At 40.9% G+C, this 27,597-nt stretch overlaps 1 long non-coding RNA gene across 8 annotated transcripts; it reads left to right on the plus strand.

Annotated features, from left to right (window-relative positions):
• Positions 1-17,734: 17,734 nt before the first annotated feature.
• LOC119340805 lies at positions 17,735-22,178 on the plus strand. Of its 8 annotated transcripts, none has more exons than XR_005164701.1 (8): positions 17,735-18,069; positions 18,161-18,267; positions 18,354-18,698; positions 18,912-19,018; positions 19,117-19,199; positions 20,128-21,079; positions 21,217-21,517; positions 21,772-22,178. It is a non-coding gene; the product is annotated as an uncharacterized LOC119340805 (long non-coding RNA). The 8 variants fall into 8 exon arrangements; XR_005164708.1 differs by having other exon boundaries at positions 18,354-18,438; positions 18,594-19,018; XR_005164688.1 differs by having other exon boundaries at positions 17,737-18,069; positions 18,354-19,018; positions 21,217-21,284; positions 21,369-21,517.
• Positions 22,179-27,597: the final 5,419 nt, after the last annotated feature.

The raw sequence follows: 27,597 nt of genomic DNA on the forward strand, positions 1-27,597 counted from the left end.
GCCGGGGACACTTCCCTCCGGGAGGGGGAAATCATCACCATCGTCATCACCAACGCTCCTCTCATCGAGAGAGGGAAATCTCCATCAACATCTTCATCAGCACCATCTCATCTCCAAACCCTAGTTCATCTCTTGTATCCAATTCTTGTCTCCAAGTCCGGGATTGGTGCTAGTAGGTTGCTAGTAGTGTTGATTACTCCTTGTAGTTGATGCTATTTGGTTTATTTGGTGGAAGATCATATGTTCAGATCCTTTATGCATATTATTACCCCTCTGATCATGAACATGAATATGCTTTGTGAGTAACTACGTTTGTTCCTGAGGACAAGGGAGAAGTCTTGCTATTAGTAGTCATGTGAATTTGGTATTCGTTCGATATTTTGATAAGATGTATGTTGTCTAGCCTCTAGTGGTGTTATGTGAACGTCGACTACATAACACTTCACCATTATTTGGGCCTAGAGGAAGGCATTGGGAAGTAATAAGTAGATGATGGGTTGCTAGAGTGATAGAAGCTTAAACCCTAGTTTATGCGTTGCTTCGTAAGGGGCTGATTTGGATCCATATGTTTCATGCTATGGTTAGGTTTACCTTAATACTTTTGTTGTAGTTGTGGATGCTTGCAATAGAGGTTAATAATAATTGGGATGCTTGTTCAAGTAAGAACAACACCCGAGCACCGGTCCACCCACATATCAAATTATCAAAGTACCGAACGCGAATCATATGAGCGTGATGAAAACTAGCTTGACGATATTCCCATGTGTCCTCGGGAGCGCTTTTCCTATTATAAGAGTTTGTCCAGGCTTGTCCTTTGCTACAAAAAGGATTGGGCCACCTTGCTGCACTTTATTTACTTTTGTTACTTGTTGCTCGTTACAATTTATCTTATCACAAAACTATCTGTTACCACTTATTTCAGTACTTGCAGAGAATACCTTGCTGAAAACCGTTTATCATTTCCTTCTGCTCCTCATTGGGTTCGACACTCTTACTTATCGACAGGACTACGATAGATCCCCTATACTTGTGGGTCATCATCCATCACATCATTCTCCAAATTATGTGACCCCGTTTATCAAATGAAAACACATGTCTATGGTTAGGAAACTTAACCATCTTTGATCAACGAGCTAGTCAGGTAGAGGCTTACTAGGGACATAGTATTTTGTATATTTATCCACAGATGTATCAAGTTTCCGGTTAATATAATTCTAGCATGAATAATAAGCATTTATCATAAAATAAGGAAATATAAAAAAACAACTTTATTATTGCCTCTAGGGCATATTTCCTTCAGTCTCCCACTTGCACTAGAGTCAATAATCTAGATTACATTGTAATGAATCTAACACCCATGGAGTCTTAGTGCTGATGATGTTTTGCTCGTGGAAGAGTCTTAGTCAACGGGTCTGCTATATTCAGATCTGTGTGTATTTTGCAAATCTCTATGTCTTCCTCCTTGACTTGATCACGGATGGAGTTGAAGCGTCTCTTGATGTGTTTGTCTTTTGTGAAATCTGGATTCCTTCACTAAGGCAATTGCTCTACTATTGTCACAAAATATTTTCATTGCACCCGATGCACTAGGTATTACACCTATATCGGATATGAACTCCTTCATCCAGACCCCTGCTTCCGAAGCAGCTATGTATTCCGCTCCACACGTAAATCCCGCCATGATGCTTTGCTTGGAACTGCACCAACTGACAGCTCCACCATTCAAACTAAACAAGTATCCGGTTTGTGACTTAGAGTCATCCGGATCAGTGTCAAAACTAGCATCGTCGTAACCATTTACGACGAGCTCTTTGTCACCTCCATAAACGAGAAACATATCCTTGGTCCTTTTCAGGTACTTCAGGATATTCTTGACCGTTGTCCAGTGATCCACTCCTGGATTACTTTGGTACCTCACTGCTAGACTAATGGCAAGGCACACATCAGGTCTGGTGCACAACATAACATACTATGATAGAACCTATGGTTGAGGCATAGGGAATGACTTTCATTTTCTCTCCATCTTCTGAAGTGGTCGGGCATTGAGTCTGACTCAATTTCACACCTTGTAACACAGGCAAGAACCCTTTCTTTGACTGATCCATTTTGAACTTCTTAAAAACTTTATCAAGGTATGTGCTTTGTGAAAGTCCTATTAAGCATCTTGATCTGTCTCTGTAGATCTTGATGCTCAATATATAAGCACCTTCACCGAGGTCTTTCATTGAAAAACTTTTATTCAAGTATCCTTTTATGCTATCCAGAAATACTACATCATTTCCAATCAACAATATGTCATCCACATATAATATTAGAAATGGTATAGAGCTCCCACTCACTTTCTTGTAAATACAGGCTTCTCCGAAAGTCTGTGTTGGGTAATGTAGTAATAATTCAAAAAAATTCTACGGATCAACAAGATTAATCAATGGAGATTCTAGCAACAAGAGAGGGAGAGGATGAGCATCTTCATACGTTTGAAGATCGCTAAGCGGAAGCGTCACTAGAGCGCGGATGAGGGAGTCGTACTCGCGATGATACAAATCGCGAAAGATACGATCTAACGCTGAACGGACGGCGCCTACGTGTTCAACACACATGTAGAGCCCGGGGACGTCTCCTCCTTCTTGATATAACAAGGGGAGAGGAGAAGTTGAGGGAGAACTCCGGCAGCACGACGGCGTGGTGGAGGAGCTTGCAGTTCTCCGGCAGGGCTTCTCCAAGCACTACGGAGGAGGAGGTGGAGTTGGAGAAGGGGAGGGCGGCGCTAGGGGAAGGGTATGGCATCCCTCCCACCCCCCCATTATTTATAGGGGGAAGGGGAGAGGGGGTCGGCTCCCTTAGATCTCATCTAGGGGGGGGGCGGCCAAGGGGGGGAGCTTGCCCCCCAAGTTGGTGGGAGGCGCCCCCACCCCCTAGGGTTTTCAACCCTAGGCACCTTGGGCCCTTGGGGGGCGCACCAGCCCACTAGGGGGATGGTTCCCACCCTTGTTCAGCCCATTTAGTCTCCCGTGGCTGGTGGACCCACCCGTTGGACCCCCGGACACCTTTCGGTGGTCCCAGTACAATACCGGTAACCCCTGAAATTATTCCCGATGACTGAAACTGGACTTCCCATATATAAATCTTTACCTCCGGACCATTCCGGAACTCCTCGTGACATCCGGGATCTCATCTGGGACTCCGAACAACATTCGGTAACCGCATACAAATTCCCATAACAACTCTAGCGTCACCGAACCTTAAGGATGTAGACCCTACGGGTTCGGGAATCATGCAGACATGACCGAGATAGCTCTCCGGCCAATAACCAAGAGCGGGATCTGGATACCCATGTTGGCTCCCACATGTTCCACGATGATCTCATCGGATGAACCACGATGTTGGGGATTCAATCAATCCCGTATACACTTTCCTTTGTCAATTGGTACGTTACTTGCCCGAGATTCGATCGTCGGTATCCCAACACCTTGTTCAATCTCGTTACCAGCAAGTCACTTTACTCGTTCTGTATTGCATGATCTCATGACCAACTACTTAGTCACATTGAGCTCATTATAATGATGCATTACCGAGTGGGCCCAGAGATACCTCTCCGTCATACGGAGTGACAAATCACAGTATCGATTCGTGCCAACCCAACAGATACTTTCGGATATGCCTGTAGTGTACCTTTATAGCCACCCAGTTATGTTGTGACGTTTGGTACACCCAAAGCATTCCTACGGTATCCGGGAGTTGCACAATCTCATGGTCTAAGGAAATGATACTTGACATTAGAAAAGCTTTTAGCAAACGAACTACACGATCTTGTGCTATGCTTAGGATTGGGTCTTGTCCATCACATCATTCTCCTAATGATGTGATCCCGTTATCAATGACATCCAATGCCCATGGTCAGGAAACCATGACCATCTATTGATCAACGAGCTAGTCAACTAGAGGCTCACTAGGGACATGTTGTGGTCTAGGCATTCACACATGTATTACGGTTTCCGGTTAATACAATTGTAGCATGAACAATAGACAATTATCATGAACACGGAAATATAATAGTAACCATTTTATTATTGCCCCTAGGGCATATTTCCAATAGTCTGTATAAAACCATATGCTTTGATCACCTCATCAAAGTGTATATTCCAACTCCGAGATGCTTGCACCAGTCCATAGATGGATCGCTGGAGCTTGCACACTTTGTTAGCACCTTTAGGATCGACAAAACCTTCTACTTGCATCATATGCAATTCTTCTTTAAGAAATCCATTAAGGAATGCAATATTGACGTCCATTTGCCAGATTTCATAATCATAAAATGCGGCAATTGCTAACATCATTCGGAGAGACTTAAGCATCGGTACGGGTGAGAAAGTCTCATCATAGTCAACTCCTTGAACTTGTCAAAAACCTTTTGCGACAAGTCAAGCTTTGTATACAGTAACATTACCATCAGCGTCAGTCTTCTTCTTGAAGATCCATTTATTTTTGCTACCTCTTGAGCACTGCATTGGATTTCCCCGAAGAGGAGAGGATGATGCAGCAAAGTAGCGTAAGTATTTCCCTCAGTTTTTGAGAACCAAGGTATCAATCCAGTAGGAGACCACGCACAAGTCCCTCGTACCTACACAAAACGATAGCTACTCGCAACCAACACGATTAGGGGTTGTCAATCCCTTCACGGTCACTTACGAGAGTGAGATTTGATGGAGATGATAAATAATATTTTTGGTATTTTTTGGTAGATAAATGCAAAGTGAAAAGTAAAAGGCAAAGTAAAAAACAAGGCAAGTAAATAAAGCGATAGAGATTGATATGATGAGAATAGACCCGGGGGCCATAGGTTTCACTAGTGGCTTCTCTCAAGAGCATAAGTATTCTACGGTGGGTGAACAAATTACTGTTGAGCAATTGACAGAATTGAGCATAGTTATGAGTATATCTAGGTAATGATCATGTATATAGGCATCACGTCCGAGACAAGTAGATCGAAACGATTCTGCATCTACTACTATTACTCCACTCATCGACCGCTATCCAACATGCATCTAGAGTATTAAGTTAAAAACAGAGTAACGCCTTAAGCAAGATGACATGATGTAGAGGGATAAATTCATGCAATATGGTAAAAACCCCATCTTGTTATCCTCGATGGCAACAATACAATACGTGCCTTGCAACCATTTCTGTCATAGGGTAAGGACACCACAAGATTGAACCCAAAGCTAAGCACTTCTCCCATTGCAAGAACTACCAATCTAGTTTGCCAAACCAAAAAGGATAATTCGAAGAGACTTGCAAAGATAACTCAATCATACATAAAAGAATTCAGAAGATTCAAATATTTTCCATATATAATACTGGTCCATAAACCCACAATTCATCGGTCTCAACAAACACACCGCAAAAAGAAGATTACATCGAATAGATCTCCACGAGAGAGGGGGAGAACATTGTATTGAGATCCAAAAAGAGAGAATAAGCCATCTAGCTACTAGCTATGGACCCGTAGGTCTGAAGTAAACTACTCACACTTCATCGGAGGGGCTATGGTGTTGATGTAGAAGCCCTCCATGGTGGATGCCCCCTCCGGCGGAGCTCCGGAACAGGCCCCAAGATGGGATCTCGTGGATACACAAGGTTGCGGCGGTGGAATTAGGTTTTTGGCTCCTTGTTTGATCGTTCGGGGATACGTAGGTATATATAGGACGAAGGAGTACGTCGGTGGAGCAACAGGGGGCCCACGAGGTAGGGGGGCGCGCCCAGGGAGGCGCGCCCTCCACCCTCGTGACCGCCTCTGGCACTTCTAGGAGTAGGGTCCAAGTCTCCCGGATCACGTTCGGTGAGAAAATCACGTTCCCGAAGGTTTCATTCTGTTTGAACTCCGTTTGATATTCTGTTTCTTCGAAACACTGAAATAGGCAAAAAACAACAATTCTGGGCTAGGCCTCCGGTTAATAGGTTAGTCCCAAAAATAATATAAAAGTGGAAAATAAAGCCCAATATAGTCCAAAATAGTAGATAAAGTAGCATGGAGCAATAAAAAATAATAGATACGTTGGAGACATATCAGGCATCCCCAAGCTTAATTCCTGCTCGTTCTCGAGTAGGTAAAAGATAAAAAAAGAATTTTTGATGCGGAGTGATACTTTGGCATAATTTCAATGTAAATCTTCTTAATTGTGATATGAATATTCAGATCCGAAAGATTCAAGACAAAAGTTCATATTGACATAAAAAATAATAATACTTCAAGCATACTAATCAAAGCAATCATGTTTTCTCAAAATAGCATGGCTAAAGAAAATTATCCCTACAAAATCATATAGTCTGGCTGTTGCTCTATCTTCATCACACAAAGTATTTAATCATGCACAACCCCAATGATAAGCCAAGCAATTGTTTCATACTTTAGTAATCTCAAACTCTTTCAACTTTCACGCAATACATGAGCGTGAGCCATGGACATAGCACTATAGGTGGAATAGAATGGTGGTTGTGGAGAAGACAAAAAGGAGAAGATAGTCTCACATTAACTAGGCGTATCAACGGGCTATGGAGATTCCCATCAATAGATATCAATGTGAGTGAGTAGGGATTGCCATGCAATGGATGCACTAGAGCTATAAGTATATGAAAGCTCTACAAAAGAAACTAAGTGGGTGTGCATCCAACTTGCTTGCTCACGAAGACCTAGGGCATTTTGAGGAAGCCCATCATTGGAATATACATGCCAAATTCTATAATGAAAAATTCCCACTAGTATATTGAAAGTGACAAAATAGGAGACTCTCTATCATGAAGATCATGGTGCTACTTTGAAGCACAAGTGTGGTAAAAGGATAGTAGCATTGTCCCTTCTCTCTTTTTCTCTCATTTTTTTATTTGGGCCTTTCTCTTTTTTTTGGGCCTCTTTTTTTTCGTCTGGAGTCTCATCCCGACTTATGGGGGAATCATAGTCTCCATCATCCTTTCCTCACTTGGGACAATGCTCTAATAATGATGATCATCACACTTTTTATTTTTCTTACAACTCAACAATTACAACTCGATACTTAGAACAAAATATGACTCTATATGAATGCCTCCGGCGGTGTACCGGGATATGCAATGAATCAAGAGCGACATGTATGAAAGAATTATGAACGGTGGCCTTGCCACAAATACGATGTCAACTACATGATCATGCTAGCAATATGACAATGATGGAGCATGTCATAATAAACGGAATGGTGGAAAGTTGCATGGCAATATATCTCGGAATGGCTATGCAAATGCCATAATAGGTAGGTATGGTGGCTGTTTTAAGGAAGGTATATGGTGGGTGTATGGTACCGGCGAAAGTTGCGCGGCACAAGAGAGGCTAGCAATAATGGAAGGGTGAAAGGGTGCGTATAATCCATGGACTCAACATTAATCAAAAGAACTCATGCACTTGTTGCAAAAATTTAGAAGTCATCAAAAACCAAAGCACTACGCGCATGCTCCTAGGGGGATAGATTGGTAGGAAAATACCATCGCTCGTCCCCGACCGCCACTCATAAGGAAGACAATAAATAAATAAAATTATGCTCCAACTTCATCACAAAGCGGTTCACCATACGTGCATGCTACGGGAATCACAAACTTCAACACAAGCATTCTTTGAATTCATAATCACCCCAACTAGCATTACTTTGATATTATCACCTCCATATCTCAAAACAATTATCAAGCATCAAACTTATCTTAGTATTCAATTCACTCAAAAGAAAGTTTCACATATCTTGAACACCAAGTATATTAATATTAAGCGAATTACCATGCTATTAACAACTCTCAAAATAATCTAAGTGAAGCATGAAAGATCAATAGTTTCTTCAAAACAAATCCACCACCGTGCTCTAAAGATATAAGTGAAGCACTAGAGCAAAAATTATCACGCTCAAAAGATATAAGTGAAGTACTATGAGCAAAACTATCAAGCTCAAAAGATATAAGTGAAGCACATAGAGTATTCTAACAAATTCCAATTCATGTATGGATCTCTCAAAAGGTGTGTACAGCAAGGATGATTGTGATAAACTAACAAGCAAAGACGCAAATAATACAAGACGCTCCAAGCAAAACACATATCATGTGGTGAATAAAAATATAGCTCCAAGTAAATTACCGATGGAAGTGGACGAAAGAGGGGATGCCTTCCGGGGCATCCCCAAGCTTTGACTTTTGGTGTCCATGGATTATCTTGGGGGTGCCATGGGCATCCCTAATCTTAGGCTCTTGCCACTCCTTGTTCCATAATCCATCAAAAGAATTCACCCAAAACTTGAAAACTTCACAACACAAAACTCAACAGAAATCTCGTGAGCTCCGTTAGAGAAAGAAAACAAAGAACTACTTAAGGTACTGTAATGAACTCATTCTTTATTTATATTGGTGTTAAACCTACTGTATTCCAACTTCTCTATGGATTATAAACTATTTTACTAGCCATAGATTCATCAAAATAAGCAAACAACACCCGTAAAACAGAATCTGTCAAAAACAAAACAGTCTGTAGCAATCTGTAACTAACGCAAACTTCTGGAACTCTAAAAATTCTACCAAAATACGAAGTCCTGGACAATTTGTTTATTGAACAGAATCAAAAATAATCAACGCAAAATCACGTTCCTATGATTTTAAAAAAATTATATTCATGCGCGCAAAGTTTCTGTTTTTCAGCAGAATCAAATCAACTATCATCGTAGGTTATCCTATAGGTTCTACTTGGCACAAACACTAATTAAAAGATAAAACCACATCCAAACAGAGGCTATATGGATTATTATTCCTAAATAGAAGCAAAATCAAAAAACACAAAATAAAATTGGGTTGCCTCTCAACAAGCGCTATCGTTTAACGCTCCTAGCTAGGCATAAAAGCAAGGATAGATCTAGGTATTGTCATCTTTGGTAGGCAATCCATAAGTGGCTCTCATGATAGATTCATATGGTAATTTTATTTTCTTTTTAGGAAAGTGTTCCATTCCCTTCTTTAAGGGAAATTGGAATCGAATATTCCCTTCCTTCATATCAATAATTGCACCAATCATTCTAAGGGTCTACCAAGAATAATAGGACATGAAGGATTGCAATCTATATCAAGAACGATAAAATCTACGGGCACATAATTCCTATTTGCAACAATAAGAACATCATTAATTCTTCCCATAGGCTTTTTAATAGTGGAATCCGCAAGATGCAAGTTTAGAGAGCAATCATCAAAGTCACGGAAATCTAGCAAATCACATAAAGTTTTGGGAATAGTAGAGACACTAGCACCCAAATCACACAAAGCATGAAACTCATAATCTTTGATTTTAATTTTAATAGTAGGTTCCCACTCATCATAGAGTTTCCTAGGGATAGAAACTTTCAACTCAATTTTTTCTTCATAAGATTGCATCAAGGCATCAACAATATGTTCGATAAAGGCCTTATTTTGACTATAAGCATGAGGAGAATCTAGCATGGATTGCAACAAGAAAATACAACCAATCAAAGAGCAATTTTCATAATTAAATTCCTTGAGATCCAAAATAGTGGGTTTAGCAACATCTCGGTTTTTATTTCTTTCAATCCCACTTTCATCAAATTCATCATCAAGATCTAGAAACTCCGAATTTTTAGAACGCCTTCTAGGTAAAGGAAGATCATATTCAGTTTCATCAAGATTCATATTGCAAAACAAGATTTGATAGGGGACACATCAATAACTTTTAGATCTTCATCTTTATTTTCATAGGAATTGGAAGAACACGCTTTAATAAAGGCATCTTCGGAAGCACGGATCCTAGCGGTTCTTTCCTTGCACTCATCAATGCAAATTCTCATGGCTTTGAGAGACTCATTGATATCATGCTTAGGAGGAATAGATCTAAGCTGTAAAGAATCAATCTCAAGAGAAATTCTATCAACATTCCTAGCCAAATCATCAACTTTAAGCAATTTCTCTTCAAGCAAAGCATTAAAATTCTTTTGTGAATTCATAAACTCTTTAACACTACTCTCAAATTCAGAGGGCATCTTATTAAAATTTCCATAAGAGTTGTTGTAGGAGTTTCCATAATTATTAGAAGGATTAGTCGGATAAGGCCTAGGATTAAAATTCCCTCTATACGTGTTGTTTCCAAAACTATTCCTACCAACAAAATTCACATCCATAGATTCATTATTATTCTCAAGCAAGGTAGACAAAGGCATATCATTGGGATCAAGAGGAGTATTTTTAGGAGCAAACATCTTCATAAGTTCATCCATCTTTTCACTCAAAACATTGATTTCTTCTATAGCATGCACTTTTTTACTAGAAGATCTTTCGGTGTGCCATTGAGAATATTTAGTCATAATATTATCAAGCAATTTGGTAGCATCTCCTAACATAATTTCCATAAACGTGCCTTCTGCGGCCGAATCTAAAATATTTCTAGAAGCAAAATTCAATCCGGCATAAATTTTTTGTATGATCATCCATAAATTCAAACCATGAGTAGGGCAATTGCGAAGCATCAATTTCATTCTTTCCCAAGATTGGGTAACATGCTCATGATCAAGTTGTTTAAAATTCATGATATCGTTCCTAAGAGTGATGATCTTAACGGGAGGAAAATAGTTAGAGATAAAAGCATCTTTGCACTTGTTCCAAGAATTAATACTATTTTTAGGCAAAGACGAAAACCAAACTTTAGCACGATCTCTAAGCGAAAACGAAATAACTTCAATTTGACAATATTGTTATCCGTATCTTTCTTCTTTTGCATATCACACAAATCAACAAAATTATTTAGATGAGTAGCGGCATCTTCACTAGGAAGGCCGGTGAATTGATCTTTCATGACAAGATTCAGCAAAGCGGTATTGATTTCACAAGACTCATCATTATTAAGAGGAGCAATCGGAGTACTAAGGAAATCATTATTATTGGTATTCGAGAAGTCACACAATTTGGTATTATCTTGCGCCATGGCAACAAGTAATCCAATACACAAGCAAACAGAAAGGCAACGGGAAAAAGGCAAACGGGAAAGAGAGGAGGAGATTGGGAAAGAGAGGGCGAATAAAACGGCAAGGGTGAAGTGGGGGGAGAGGAAAACAAGAGGCAAATGGCAAATAATGTAATGCGAGAGATAGGGATTGTGATGGGTACTTGGTATGGTTGACTTGCTTGCGTGAGCCTCCCCGGCAACAGCGCCAGAAATTCTTCTTGCTACCTCTTGAGCACCATGTTGGATTTCCCCGAAGAGGAGAGGATGATGCAGCAAAGTAGCGTAAGTATTTCCCTTAGTTTTTGAGAACCAAGGTATCAATCCAGTAGGAGACCACGCATAAGTCCCTCGTACCTACACAAAACGATAGCTACTCGCAACCAACGCGATTAGGGGTTGTCAATCCCTTCACGGTCACTTACGAGAGTGAGATCTGATAGAGATGATAAATAATATTTTTGGTATTTTTTGATAGATAAATGCAAAGTGAAAAGTAAAAGGCAAAGTAAAAACAAGGCAAGTAAATAAAGCGATAGGATTGATATGATGAGAATAGACCCGGGGGCCATAGGTTTCACTAGTGGCTTCTCTCAAGAGCATAAGTATTCTACGGTGGGTGAACAAATTACTGTTGAGCAATTGACAGAATTGAGCATAGTTATGAGTATATCTAGGTAATGATCATGTATATAGGCATCACGTCCAAGACAAGTAGATCAAAACGATTCTGCATCTACTACTATTACTCCACTCATCGACCGCTATCCAGCAGGCATCTAGAGTATTAAGTTAAAAACAGAGTAACGCCTTCAGCAAGATGACATGATGTAGAGGGATAAATTCATGCAATATGATAAAAAAAAACCATCTTGTTATCCTTAATGGCAACAATACAATACGTGCCTTGCAACCCTTTCTGTCACTGGGTAGGGACACCGCAAGATTGAACCCAAAGCTAAGCACTTCTCCCATTGCAAGAACTACCAATCTAGTTGGCCAAACCAAAAAGGATAATTCGAAGAGACTTGCAAAGATAACTCAATCATACATAAAAGAATTCAGAAGATTCAAATATTTTCCATAGATAATACTGGATCATAAACCCACAATTCATCGGTCTCAACAAACACACCACAAAAAGAAGATTACATCGAATAGATCTCCACGAGAGAGGGGGAGAACATTGTATTGAGATCCAAAAAGAGAGAATAAGCCATCTAGCTACTAGCTATGGACCCGTAGGTCTGAAGTAAATTACTCACACTTCATCGGAGGGGCTATGGTGTTGATGTAGAAGCCCCCCGTGGTGGATGCCCCCTCCGGCGGAGCTCCGGAACAGGCCCCAAGATGGGATCTCGTGGATATAGAAGGTTGCAGCGGTGGAATTAGGTTTTTGGCTCCTCGTCTGATCGTTCGGGGATACATAGGTATATATAGGAGGAAGGAGTACATCGGTGGAGCAACAGGGGGGCCACGAGGTAGGGGGCGCGCCCTCCACCCTCATGACCGCCTCTGGCACTTCTTGGAGTAGGGTCCAAGTCTCCTGGATCACGTTCGATGAAAAAATCACGTTCCTGAAGGTTTCATTCCGTTTGGACTCCGTTTGATATTCTGTTTCTTCGAAACACTGAAATAGGCAAAAAACAGCAATTCTGGGTTGGGCCTCCGGTTAATAGGTTAGTCCCAAAAATAATATAAAAGTGGAAATAAAGCCCGATATAGTCCAAAACAGTAGATAAAGTAGCATGGAGCAATCAAAAACTATAGATACGTTGGAGACGTATCAATTTTCTATGGCTTGCCGATCATCGGGCAAATCCACCAAAGTCCACACTTTGTTCTCATACATGGATCCTATCTCAGATTTCATGGCCTCAAGCCATTTATCGGAATCTGGGATAATCATAGCTTCTTCATAGTTCGTAGGTTTGCCATGGTCTAGTAACATGACTTCCAGAACAGGATTACCGTACCACTCTAGTGTCAATCGTGTTCTGGTTGACCTACGAGGTTTGGTAGTAAGTTGATCTGAAGTTTCATGATCATCATCATTAGCTTCCTCTCTAGTTGGTGTAGGCATCATGGGAACAAATTTCTTTGATGAGCTACTTTCCAAATTGGGAGAAGGTACAATTATCTCATCAATTTCTACTTTCCTCCCACTAACTTATTTCGAGAGAAACTCCTTCTCTAGAAAGGTTCCATTCTTGGCAACAAAGATCTTGCCTTCGGATATGTGGTAGAAGGTGCACCCAATTGTTTCCTTAGGGTATCCTATGACGACACACTTCTCCGATTTGGGTTCGAGCTTATCAGGCTGAAGCCTTTTGTCATAAGTGTCGCAACCCCAAACTTTAAGAAACGATAGCTTAGGTTTATTGCCAAACCACAGTTCATTCTGTGTCGTCTCAACGGATTTAGATGGTGCCCTATTTAACGTGAATGCAGTTGTCTCTAATGCATAACCCCAAAACGATAGTGGTAAATCGGTAAGAGACATCATAGATCGCACCATATCTAATAAAGTACAGTTACGGTGTTCGAACAAACCATTACGCTATGGTGTTCCAGGTGGCGTGAGTTGTGAAACTATTCCACATTGTTTTAAATGAAGGCCAAACTCATAACTCAAATATTCGCCTCCCGATCAGATCGTAGAAACTTTATATTCTTGTTATGATGATTCTACACTTCTCTCTGAAATTCTTTGAACTTTTCAAATGTTTCAAACTTGTGTTTCATTAAGTAGATATACCCATATCTGCTCAAATCATCTGTGAAGGTTAGAAAATAATGATACCTGCCACGTGCCTAAACACTCGTCGGACTGCATACATTGGTATGTGTTATTTCCAATAAGTCATTGGCTCGCTGCATTATTCTGAAGAACGGAGTTTTAGTCATCTTGCCCATGAGGCATGGTTCGCAAGTAATGATTCATAATCAACTGATTCAAAAAGTCCATCTGCATGGAGTTTCTTCATGCGCTTTACACCAATATGACCTAAACGGTAGTGCCACAAATATGTTGCACTATCATTATCAACTTTGCATCTTTTGGCATCAATATTATGAATATGTGTATCGCTGCTACGTCTTGAGCTTGCGTTGGTTTTCCTCGAAGAGGAGAGGGTGATGCAGCAATAGTAGCATAAGTATTTCCCTCAGTTTTTGAGAACCAAGGTATCAATCCAGTAGGAGGCTCCTCAAAAGTCCGACGCACCTACACAAACAAACAAAGAACTCGCAACCAACGCAATAAAGGGGTTGTCAATTCCTTCACAACCACTTGCAAAAGTGAGATCTAATAAAGATAGTAAGATAAGATAAATATATTTTTGGTATTTTATAATATAGATGCAAAAAGTAAAGATGCAAATAAAAGTAGATTGGAAACAAATATGATAAGAGATAGACACGGGGGCCATAGGTTTCACTAGTGGATTCTCTCAAGATAGCATAAGTATTATGGTGGGTGAACAAATTACTGTCGAGCAATTCATAGAAAAGCGAATAATTATGAGATTATCTAGGCATGATCATGTATATAGGCATCACATCCGTGACAAGTAGACCGACTCCTACCTGCATCTACTACTATTACTCCACACATCGACCGACTCCTGCCTGCATCTAGAGTATTAAGTTCATAAGAACAGAGTAACGCATTAAGCAAGGTGACATGATGTAGAGGGATAAACTCAAGCAATATGATATAAACCCCATCTTGTTATCCTCGATGGCAACAATACAATACGTGCCTTGCAACCGTTTCTGTCATTGGGTAAGGACACCGCAAGATTGAACCCAAAGCTAAGCACTTCTCCCATGGCAAGAAAGATCAATCTAGTAGGCCAAACCAAACTGATAATTCGAAGAGACTTGCAAAGATAACTCAATCATACATAAAACAATTCAGAGAAGATTCAAATATTATTCATAGATAAACTTGATCATAAACCCACAATTCATAGGATCTCGACAAACACACCGCAAAAAGAGTTTACATCTAATAGATCTCCACAATAGAGGGGGAGAACATTGTATTGAGATCCAAAAAGAGAGAAGAAGCCATCTAGCTAATAACTATGGACCCATAGGTCTGTGGTAAACTACTCACAACTCATCGGAGGGGTAATGATGTTGATGTAGAAACCCTCCGTGGTCGATTCCCCCTCCGGCAGAGTGCCGACGAAGGCTCCAAGATGAGATCTCGCGGATACATAAGGTTACGGTGGTGGAAATTGTGTTTCGTCTGCCCCTGGATGTTTTTGGGGTACGTAGGTATATATAGGAGGAAGAAGTACGTCGGTGGATGCTCGAGGGGCCCACGAGACAGGGGCGCGCCCTATAGGGGGGGCGCCCTCCTATCTCGTGGGAGCCTCGGCTACTTCTTGACTTGCACTCCAAGTCCTCTGGATCATGTTCGTTCCAAAAATCATGCTCCCGAAGGTTTCATTCCGTTTGGACTCCGTTTGATATTCCTTTTCTTTGAAATACTGAAATAGGCAAAAAAACAACAATATGGGTTGGGCCTCCGGTTAGTAGGTTAGTCCCAAAAATGATATAAATGTGTAAAATAAAGCCCATAAACATCCAAAAAGGGGTAATATAATAGCATGGAACAATCAAAAATTATAGATACGTTGGAGACGTATCAAGCATCCCCAAGCTTAATTCCTGCTCGTCCTCGAGTAGGTAAATGATAAAAAGAGAATTTTTGATGTGGAATGCTACCTAGCATAATTCTCAATGTAATTTTCTTTATTGGGACATGAATGTTCACATCCAAATGATTCAAAATAAAAGTTCATATTGATAAAAGAAATAGTAACACTTCAAGCATACTAATCAAAGTAATCATGTCTTCTCAAAATAACATTGCAAAAAAAGTTCATCCCTATAAAATCATATAGTTAGGCTATGCTTCATTTTCTTCACACAAAGATGTTCCCAACTTCTATGCCCCCGATGACAAGCCAAGCAATTGTTTCATACTTAATAATCTCAAACGTTTTCAACCTTCGCGCAATACATGAGCGTGAGCCATGGATATAGCACTATGGGTGGAATAGAATATAATGATGGGGATTGTGTGAAGAAGACAAAAAAGGAGAAAGTCTCACATTGACAAGGATAATCAACGGGCTATGGAGATGTCCATCAATTGATGTCAACATGAGGAGTAGGGATTGCCATGCAATGGATGCACTAGAGTTATAAATGAATGCTCAACAAATGAAAACTAGTGGGTGTGCATCCAACTTGCTTGCTCACGAAGACCTAGGGCATTTGAGGAAGCCCATCGTAGGAATATACAAGCCAAGTTCTATAATGAAAAATTCCCACTAGTATGAAAAAGACAACTTATGAGACTCACTATATGAAAAACATGGTGCTACTTTGAAGCACAATATATGAGACTCACTACGTGAAAAACAAGGTGCTACTTTGAAGCACAAGTGTGGAAAAAGAGATAGTAGCATTGCCCTTTTTATTTTTTTTATTTTTTTTGGGCCTTTCTTTTTTTCTTTTGGCCTTTCTTCTTTTTTCTTTTTTTTTCTTTTTGGGCAATGCTCTAATAATGATGATCATCACACTTCTATTGATTACAACATATGAATTACAACTCGAAACTAGAACAAGATATGACTCTATATGAATGCCTCCGGCTGTGTACCGGGATGGTGCAATGAATCAAGAGTGACATGTATGAAAAATAATGCATGGTGTCTTTGCCACAAATATGATGTCAACTACATGATCATGCAATGGCAATATGACAAAAGTAAAGTATGTCATGATGATGATAAACGGAACGGTGGAAAGTTGCATGGCCATATATCTCGGAATGGCTATGGAAATGCCATAATAGGTAGGTATGGTGGCTGTTTTGAGGAAGATATAAGGAGGCTTATGTGTGATAGAGCGTATCGTATCACGGGGTTTGGATGCACCAGCGAAGTTTGCACCAACTCTCAAGGTGAGAAAGGGCAATGCACGGTACCGAAGAGGCTAGCAATGACGGAAAGGTAAAAGTGCGTATAATCTATGGACTCAACATTAGTCAAAAAAACTCATATACTTATTGAAAAAATTTAGAAGTCATCAAAAATCAAGCACTATGCGCATGCTCCTAGGGGGATAGATTGGTAGGAAAATACCATCACTCATCCCCAACCGCCACTCATAAGGATGCACAAGCCAGGTACATTTCATGTTTCAAATTTGTTACACAACTTTAACCATACGTGCATGCTACGAGACTTGCTAACTTCAACACAATCATTCTTTAAATTCATAATCACCTAACTAGCATGACTTTAATATCACTACCTCCCTATCTCAAAACAAATATCAAGTATCAAATTGATCATAGCATCCAATTCACTTCCTATAATAGTTTTTATTATACCCAACTTGGATGCCTACCATTTTAGGACCAATTTTATAAGCATAGCAAATACCATGCTGTTCTAAAAGACTCTTAAAAAGATATAAGTGAAGCATGAGAGACTAGTGATTTCTTCAAAATTAAGACACCACCGTGCTCTAAAAGATATAAGTGAAACACTAGAGCAAAAACTATCAAGCTTTTATTATATCTCGGGTGGAAAAGGCTTTCGCCCAATCCCCGCACGCGCTCCGCTCCCAATCCTGGTCGCGGGGTTGCTGCGCCAGAGCCCACACCCGCACCAACCCTAGCCGGCACACATCTCCTCCCTCCCTCCCTTGACAGCGCCGCACCTCCTCCCTCCCTCCCTCCCTCCCCCGATAGCGCCGCACCTCCTCCCTCGTTCCTGCTCGTCCGGATAGCCACCGGCCGCTGCATCCATTCTCCCCCTTCCTCCTCCTTCCTCCTTCCCACTGGCGCCGACGAGGGGGCCTCTCGCATGGATGGCCGGGGCTTCAAACCGGGGGTAGAGAAGCAGGGGAGGTCCAAGAAGCCCGCGGTGGGGGTCGAGCAGCCAGGGGGGCCAAGAAAGCCGGCCGGGGCAGGCGCGGAGAGTGCCGATGTGGCGGCCGTGGGCGGGGCGGCGGCGGCCAAGGCTAGGGAGGACGAGGTTGCATCCATCGGCGAGAAGCGGCCGATCCACCTGCGTGCCGTCACTGCTCACATCCTTCCCCTAATTTCTTTGCTTTCTCGATCTGCAGCAGCAGCAGCAGCAGCGTCTCCATGGATGCGGCGGCGTGACGGCTTCCAGGCACGGATCCCCTCCTCCGCCTCCATCCTCCACCTCTCCGGTCGCCCGGTTGCAACGGTGAGCTCTCCCTTTCCCCGACTACTCTCCTCTCTCACATCACATCATGTCGAATCGGACCCTTGATTTCTTTTTCTGTTGAGCAGCTGCAGCTCCTTCCTACCTTCCATGGACGAGCTCGACGGAGACGCCGTCCAGCCCGACCATGGCCACGACTACGCCACGCACAAGGTCCCTTCCTGCTCCCCCACCTTCTTCCATGGTTCAAGACGCTACATAGATTGCTGCTGCTGTTTGTCAAATTCATTCCAATGAAGCCATCTACTTCGTCCACCAACCCGCCCCGAAAGGTAGTTATTGTGAATTGATGTTCGCACTGAGGCCAGAGGCGAGAGGCGAGGGCACGAAGGTCGGCGGCAAGTGCTCGGGAGAGAAGAGGAAGGCGGTGGTGGCTGCGGTTTACACGAGAGCGAGGTGACCTGCCCAGAAAGGTAGTTACAGTGAATTGATGTTCATATGAACTTCAATGCTGTGACGTTTTTATTAGATCTGAGTTGCAATCCTCAATTTTTTTAGGTTTGAGTAGCAATGCTCCTGCTCTACTAGCTATGCCATTTTCCATGTTTTTTCTTCTAATATCGTATAGCCTCCATGCTTATGGGTTCAACTTGACAAGCTTTTTTCATCTTACATCCTGTTTTAAGCTCTGTTTATGGTTGATTTCTGCCATGTTTATGGAGGGAGAGGACGCCAAGTACTAGGAGAAGGATCAGTTTAGCAAGTACAGGCTGTAATTATCTCGTGATTATGGGTAGATGCCTCCTTTATTTAGTTACCAGAGTTGTTCACTATTGAATATGCAAATTCAGCATCCTTTATATAATGGGATCTTATGAACTTTTTTTGAAGATTGCTGAGAAGCGCAACCTTTTGATCTTCGAGAACCGCAAGTTTGCTGACATTGAAAACACATTCATTATGCAAGACGAATGGTGAGAAATGTGCTATTCCCTATCCTTCCATTCTATTTGCATATTCGCGTAGTGTGCTTAGTTTTTTTCCTTTCAAGATGAATATTCTACACATGAGAGCAATATACTTGGTATTATTGATGCTCATATAATTCCTGGACCTGGAATTGTTGATGGCTTGAGGCTTAAAGTATGTTATGTGTTGCATACCTAATAAATATTAGCAAGTTAATGTTGCAGCTTGACAGATGCTGCGATAACTTCTCCTTTTTCTGTTTGTTAATATCCACTTGGAACTGAGCAGCCATGATCCGTATTTCCTCTGTCTAGCTACGAGATGCATGCAGTTCGTTATTGTGTATCGTGTGCTAAAACATTGATTATTTGACAATGAACACATGGCAATGCCTTAACTATTCAACTTGCCTAGATATTTTGCTTTTTGTATGTTGAGGGGAGATGGATATGGCCTCGGGACTAAACGCACAGACCACATGAAGTGATCTGATGGTTTGGATTTTTGCTATGTGCCTATTTGCTTAAGAAAATACTTGACTCGAGAGCAAATTCCAAATGGAGCTGCATTTTCATGCGTTGGGGGCAGAAGTAGAATAAATAGTAAATCTTGATCTTATGGAGTGATGATTTACATTCTTTGTGTGATGAGATAATACACAACCTAGGTGTTATTTAACGTGCTGTTGTAGAACAACTGACTATCATGATCTGTAGTTTCTGAATATTGAGTCCTTGAGTTTTGGGGAATGGTGCGCTCTAATTTGGAAGTGGTATTTCCTAATGTATTCACGCAGTTAGATATCATATTATATATTTTTCCTCTTACTTGAAATTTCTGCTATGTAAAGCTAGGTTGTCTTTGATTCGTTGTGTGTTAGGTATTGAACAGACTGGCTTGTTTGGCTAACCTTCCTTTACTTTTATTTTGCAGGCTCTAGAATCACTAAGGTTGCTCCTTCTCTGTTCCTTTGCTCCTTCCGCCGTGAGGTGCAGGTGCCGCTCCGCAAGGTGCTCGAGCTCCCGAGGTCTACATGAGCGCCTGCAAGTGGGACGAGCTGCCCTACGCGCGCGTGGCGTCCACGGCCATGCGCCAGTACAAGGAGGCGTCCTGGATGCAAGATTTTAAATAGCGTCCGCTACCTCCGCTATTGCGGCTGCAATAGCGGTAGCGTCACCCTGCCGCTATTAGTTTAAGGTTGCGTTAGAAAATAGCGTGTTGTCATGATGCGGGCGCAATATCACTTGTTAGACCGCTATATCATCCGCTATCCGCAATATCACCCGCTATATACGTCCTTATTGTTCTATTGTGTAATCTATTTTAGTAAATGTGTCTTGCTTGCATGGTTGCACGACCAAATATTGTTCAATTATAGTTTATATTCCTATATAAATGATGATTTCTCAAATTAAGTGTCATATTTTTGTCAATGGCCTAGAAATATACACAACAATCTCAAATTTATGAGTGTTTTTTAAAAATTGGCTATGTGGACATATCGCCCGCAATATCGCCTGCTATCCGTATTTTGCTATGTGGGCCCTAATCCGCAACCAGTCCGCTATCCGCTATTTATAAGCTTGCCTGGATGTGCTTCTTTCTTCTGGTAATGCACTGCTCCTTAGCTTCTTTCTTTGCATTTCTTATGCGTCCTGGATGTGCTTCTTTCTTCTGGTAATGCACTGCTCCTTAGCTTCTTTCTTTGCATTTCTTATGAGTTTTGCGTATGCTGCTGCCTCTGCAATTGATGGTATGTGCTTTCTTTTGCTTGGTTAATTCTGGTGTGTGTGTTTTCTGGCGCTAGATCATGGGGTCGGCGACGGCGGCCGGAAGCCAGGAGGGCTGGCCGAGGAAGAGGGTGAGGACGTGGGGATTGAAGAGGGTATGTTCCTGGTTTCATCACTACACTAATTAGTCATTTATCTACTGATATTTTATCATGTCTGTGTTGAGGATATCTTTACATGCAAATCACAGTTTCCCACACTTAGCTATGCTGTTTTGTCATGTTTTCTCCAGGTTCCTATGCATATTGTTCAGTGCAAGGGTAAAGCATCGTCAGCATTGTATTGATGTCGTCAAGTCATGTAGACTAATTGCAGAACAAATCTATACTTTCGTTGGGACTAAAAGTGAAAACGATAATTGGGACTAAAACTATGCATTTCTAGGAAGTAATAAATATGCAAAAGGATTATCCATGGGATGGAGCAGAGGCCGGCGTGGGCCGCAAGGAGCAGCAGTGGCAGAATGGTGCTCGCTTGCCGGGCGTTGGCCCTTGGATGAATTCGACGCCTGAGTTGAGCTAACGAGTCCCATGGTTGGTATCTCCTCTTACCTCCAGATCCACTATTGCTCATTCCCCTCCTCTCCATATTTATTTCTTCTTGCTTGAAAGTCTCTTCCATGTAGATCATTGCAAAGTAGTTTATGGCTTAGTATATCACTGCAGGTTCCTTACACCGTCCAAATTCAGCGTTTCTGTATTTTTGTCGATGCAAGCCTATTCTTCGACTATAAAATAGCAGGGATTTCTTTTCTTATCAATTCTAATCCCTTTGTGATGCATTGCAGGTTTGCTATCAATCTCTCAAAAAGGAAAAACAACATTACTTTGTTCTTGGGAGAAACTTCCTGTAGCGTTGCTACCTTGACAGAGATAAATATGCGATCAAGGATATATTCAGTGGTTTTTCAGGAAAAAACTTGGAGGATATTTTTGCAGGTTCATCGCTTGCATTATTGCTTTATCATGGTGTATTCGTCCCTTATCCAAGAAAGGGCCTTCTTCATGTTTGCAGATAGTTTGGTGCTCTCATGGTTATTTTGTTGAGATTGTCCTTCTGTTCATTATTTGGGAACCATCTCCTGTAGCTCAGCTACTGTCTAGCTGCTGCCCTTATGGTGATTGATTAATGGTGTATGTTTTTCTATTAGTTTCTCTGTATGCCAATGTCTGAATTATATCTTGACGTTGTACATTTCTGCAGGCCTTGGATTCCCTGAGATGCGCTATTCGTAGGCATGCATTTTCTAATAAAATTATGGCAATCAATTTGAATAAGTAATTTATCTAGCTACAACAACCTATTGTTTATGTTCCTTGCTTTCGCAAATAGTAGTTTATAGTCTATATCTGCCAAATATTTACACATTAGCTGAGGCACGAAGTAAGATGCCATACTTTAGTGATGGGTTTGTTATCGTTTCATGTTGGTTAGCCATGATAAATCTAATTTCTCGAGTAGTAGATGATTCATGTCAGGTTTCTTTTAGAGATCGAAATATGGGTTGACTCTGAAATAAGTAGTACGGCGTCCAGTTCGGCATAGGTAGTAGAAAGCATACTAATCCCATTTACATACTACGCAAAACTGAATGGCCTTCTAAAGCTCTGAAACTACTATTTGTTGTGTAATATGTATCCCCTTTTCATACTTTGTATATGCTTTCTCCTTAGTAGGCAAAAGTACATGAGAACGATGGTCTACAGGATATGAATTGCACTAAAATATATGCAGGTTTTGTGCCAGACTAACTGTCACTATTGTATTTCAGGTGCTTCTTCTGTGACTTCGTATATTTTGCTGGCTCTTCTCATTTCCCCGCAAACCACTTAGTCTGTACAGTCTCCCACTACTTTAGTGATCTAAGCGCTCTTATATTTCTTTACAGAGGGAGTACTGTCATTAGAGGTTTTGTCCAAACTACTTGCTCTCTGACTTGCCTTTTGAAACAAAGTGTTCCTAGGATTGCCTTTTTACATATGGTTAAGCTCAATATGGCTACCTATGTACACATATGAAGGTTCTGTTTGGACTATTCAAATCGTGTGGAGAAATTTCCAATTTGTTGCCTTGCTATGGTGTGCCATCGCCATGTTTTTTTCAGGAAAATGGAATGTGCAAGCTTCTTCCTTGATTAGTCAAATACTTGCTTTGCCTTAAATACAGTCCCCATCTATGTCCCGGGTCTTCTTTTGTATGAATTTCATATTCATTGGAATATGAGAATACACTGTCATGATGGACAAGTCCACCAGCGCATTTCCATGGGATTTAGAAAAATATATGTGAACTTGCATACATTTTCTAAATTTCTGTCTTTTTTCATCCATGCTCCCTGGTAGACAAATAGTAGGTTGAACAGAAGTGAATATTCATTTGTGTTCAAATCTCTATGAAGTGTGCATCGTGCTTCTATTTTTGCAATATGTTTCAGAGTATGTGATTTAATTTTCCTGCTTTCACTGTTACATTATTATGTACTTCATTCTTAGCTTTGCTTTTGGAAGCAATATACAAGTTGTAATTACCATAAAGATCTGAAATGGTAACTTGACATTGAACAAGCAACAATCCAGTTACATTGCTTTATTTCCCTCATAAACACACTCGAGTTGGGAGAAGAAAAGGATGTGAAGAAAAAGATAGATAATATTCTGCTCTGAAGCTAAAACTTTTTTGGGAATTTAAATACACGAGGATCTAAATTCTTAACGTACGTACTTGCTGAACAAAAGATTACTGAAAAATACACATATTTTCAGCGCAACATGGTTTTCGAAGGACTTTGTGATGTCAAATTTGAATGTGTGTTCATCTCATTGTAGACAACAAGCCACCATTATTTTTTTATTAAAAGGAGTTAAATTTGTTATAATATGTGCTCGCCCACAACTAAAATAACTAAACCGTGCATTCTATTTTCAACGAAAACATGCTTTTAGCGGGTCTCTGCGCCATTTGGCGCAACGGGTCAACTAGTTCATCAATAGAGAACTTGTGGTCTCTAGGGGTTTCTCCCTTTTTAGCAATGGCTAAACCTTTAGGCAAAAATTCAAGAAATTCGTTGGTAGCAAAAGGTTCCTTAATGATAGAGAAACAATTGAGATGAACACTTACGGATTTGAGATCCGCATCTCCCTTGCTAGAAGATTCACCCTTATTTTTAGGAACATAAATAAACTTGCCAGTTTTAGTAGGGGGTTTTGGAGTGTTTTTCATGGAGGAAAACGCGGAACCTAAGTTTGTAATGATATCCTCAAGTTTACTGATTTTGGCAGAGTCTAGATCTATTTTCTCATCAACTATAGGTTCTTTTTCTTTAAGATTTTTCAAAGTAACTCCAACCCTAGATCCAAATTGGGTAATGTGATTATGAATCTTTTTATCCAAATTTTCAATCAACTCAATAGTGGCAATTTTATTTTCAATAATCTCAAGCCGTTGCATAACGTGTTCTAAAGTTAAAACAGTTTCATTGACCAAAAGAGATGGTGGGCCAAACAAATCTAACATAGCATTATAAGCATCAAACGTATGGCTACTCAAGAAATCACCTCCGGTAGCAATATCAAGAACAAACCTATTCCAAGGAGTAATGCCTACATAAAAATTGCAAAGAAGAACGGAAGTGGAAAGCTTCCTAGAAGATTTACATTGAGCATTGCAAATTCTATGCCAAGCATCTTTTAAATTTTCTCCCTCCCATTGCTTAAAATTGAGGATTTCTTGTTCGGGAGTGAGAATAAGGATAGGAGGACTAGCCATAACGACAAGGTAAGCAATCTAACACACGAGCAAACGGAAAAAAGGAAAGCGAAAAAGAGAGGAGGAGATTGGGAAAGAGAGGGAAAATAAAACGGCAAGGGTGAAGTGGGGGAGAGGAAAACGAGAGGCAAATGGCAAATAATGTAAATGCGAGGGAGATGGGTTTGTGATGGGTACTTGGTATGTCTTGACTTGAGCGAAGACCTCCCCGGCAACGGCGCCAGAAGTCCTTCTTGCTACGTCTTGAGCTTGCGTTGGTTTTCCTCGAAGAGGAGAGGGTGATGCAGCAATAGTAGCGCATGTATTTCCCTCAGTTTTTGAGAACCAAGGTATCAATCCAGTAGGAGGCTCCTCAAAAGTCCCACGCACCTACACAAACAAACAAAGAACTCGCAACCAATGCAATAAAGGGGTTGTCAATCCCTTCATGACCACTTGCAAAAGTGAGATCTAATAAAGATAGTAAGATAAAATAAATATATTTTTGGTATTTTATAATATAGATGCAAAAAGTAAAGATGCAAATAAAAGTAGATTGGAAACAAATATGATAAGAGATAGACCCGGGGGCCATAGGTTTCACTAGTGGCTTCTCTCAAGATAGCATAAGTATTACAGTGGGTGAACAAATTACTGTCGAGCAATTGATAGAAAAGCGAATAATTATGAGATTATCTAGGCATGATCATGTATAGGCATCACGTCTGTGACAAGTAGACCGACTCCTGCCTGCATCTACTATTATTACTCCACACATCGACCGACTCCTGCCTGCATCTAGAGTATTAAGTTCATAAGAACAAAGTAACGCATTAAGCAAGATGACATGATATAGAGGGATAAACTCAAGCAATATGATATAAACCCCATCTTGTTATCCTCGATGGCAACAATACAATACGTGCCTTGCAACCCTTTCTGTCACTGGGTAAGGACACCGCAAGATTGAACCCAAAGCTAAGCACTTCTCCCATGGCAAGAAATATCAATCTAGTAGGCCAAACCAAACTGATAATTCGAAGAGACTTGCAAAGATAACTCAATCATACATAAAAGAATTCAGAGAAGATTCAATTACTATTCATAGATAAACTTGATCATAAACCCACAATTCATCGGATCTCGACAAACACACCGCAAAAAGAGTCTACATCGAATAGATCTCCACAAGAGAGGGGGAGAACATTGTATTGAGATCCAAAAAGAGAGAAGAAGCCATGTAGCTAATAACTATGGACCCATAGGTCTGTGGTAAACTACTCACAACTCATCGGAGGGGCAAGGATGTTGATGTAGAAGCCCTCCATGGTCGATTCCCCCTCCGGCAGAGTGCCAGCGAAGGCTCCAAAATGAGATCTCGCGGATACAGAAGGTTACGGTGGTGGAAATTGTGTTTCGTCTGCCCCCTGGATGTTTTCGGGGTACGTAGGTATATATAGGAGGAAGAAGTACGTCAGTGGACGCCCGAGGGCCCACGAGATAGGGGGCGCGCCTATAGGGGGGCGCCCTCCTATCTCGTGGGAGCTCCGACTGCTTCTTGACTTGCACTCCAAGTCCTCTGGATCATGTTTGTTCCAAAAATCACGCTCCCGGAGGTTTCATTCCGTTTGGACTCCGTTTGATATTCCTTTTCTTCGAAATACTGAAATAGGCAAAAAAACAGCAATATGGGCTGGGCCTCCGGTTAGTAGGTTAGTCCCAAAAACGATATAAATGTGTAAAATAAAGCCCATAAACATCCATAAATGGGTAATATAATAGCATGGAACAATAAAAAATTATAGATACGTTGGAGAAGTATCAATCGCCACAATTGAGATTCAACAGAAATAGACCACTCTTCAAGGGTGCATGACCGTAAAAGATATTACTCATATAAATAGAACAACCATTATTCTCCAATTTAAATGAATAACCGTCTCGCACTAAACAAGATCCAGATATAATGTTCATGCTCAACACTGGCACCAAATAACAATTATTCAGGTCTAAAACTAATCCCAAAGGTAGATGTACAGGTAGCGTGCCAACGACGATCACATCGACCATGGAACCATTCTCGACGCGCATCGTCACCTCGTCCTTAGCCAATCCTCGTTTAATCCGTAGCTCCTGTTTTGAGTTACAAATATGAGCAAATGAACCAATATCAAATATCCAGGTGCTACTACGAGCATTAGTAAGGTACACATCAATAACATGTATATCAAATATTCCTTTGTTCACATCGTTCTTATCCGCCAAATACTTGGGGCAGTTCCGCTTCCAGTGACCAGTCCCTTTATAGTAGAAGCACTCAATTTCAGGCTTGGGTCCAACTTTGGGCTTCTTCCCGGGAGTGGTAACTTGCTTGCCATTCTTCTTGAAGTTTCCTTTATTTCCCTTGCCCTTCTTCTTGAAACTAGTGGTTTTGTTAACCATCAACACTTGATGCTCCTTCTTGATTTCTACCTCCGCAGCTTTGAGCATTGTGAAGAGCTCGGGAGTTGTCTTCTCCATCCCTTGCATATTATAGTTCATCACAAAGCCTTTGTAGCTTGGTGGCAATGATTGGAGAACTCTGTCAATAACACTATCATATGGAAGATTAACTCCCAGCTGTGTCAAGTGATTATGATATCCAGACATTCTGAGTATGTGTTCACTGACAGAAGTGTTCTCCTCCATCTTGCAGCTATAGAATTTGTTGGAGACCTCATATCGCTCAACTCGGGCATTTTTCTTGAAATATTAACTTCAACTCTTGGAACATCTCATATGTTCCATGACGTTCAAAACATCTTTGAAGTCCCAATTCTAAGCCGCAAAGCATGGCACACTGAACTATCAAGTAGTCATCAGATCGAGA

The sequence above is a fragment of the Triticum dicoccoides genome, chromosome 1B, assembly GCF_002162155.2.
Source record: "Triticum dicoccoides isolate Atlit2015 ecotype Zavitan chromosome 1B, WEW_v2.0, whole genome shotgun sequence".
In the NCBI taxonomy this organism is placed as follows: Eukaryota; Viridiplantae; Streptophyta; class Magnoliopsida; order Poales; family Poaceae; genus Triticum; species Triticum dicoccoides.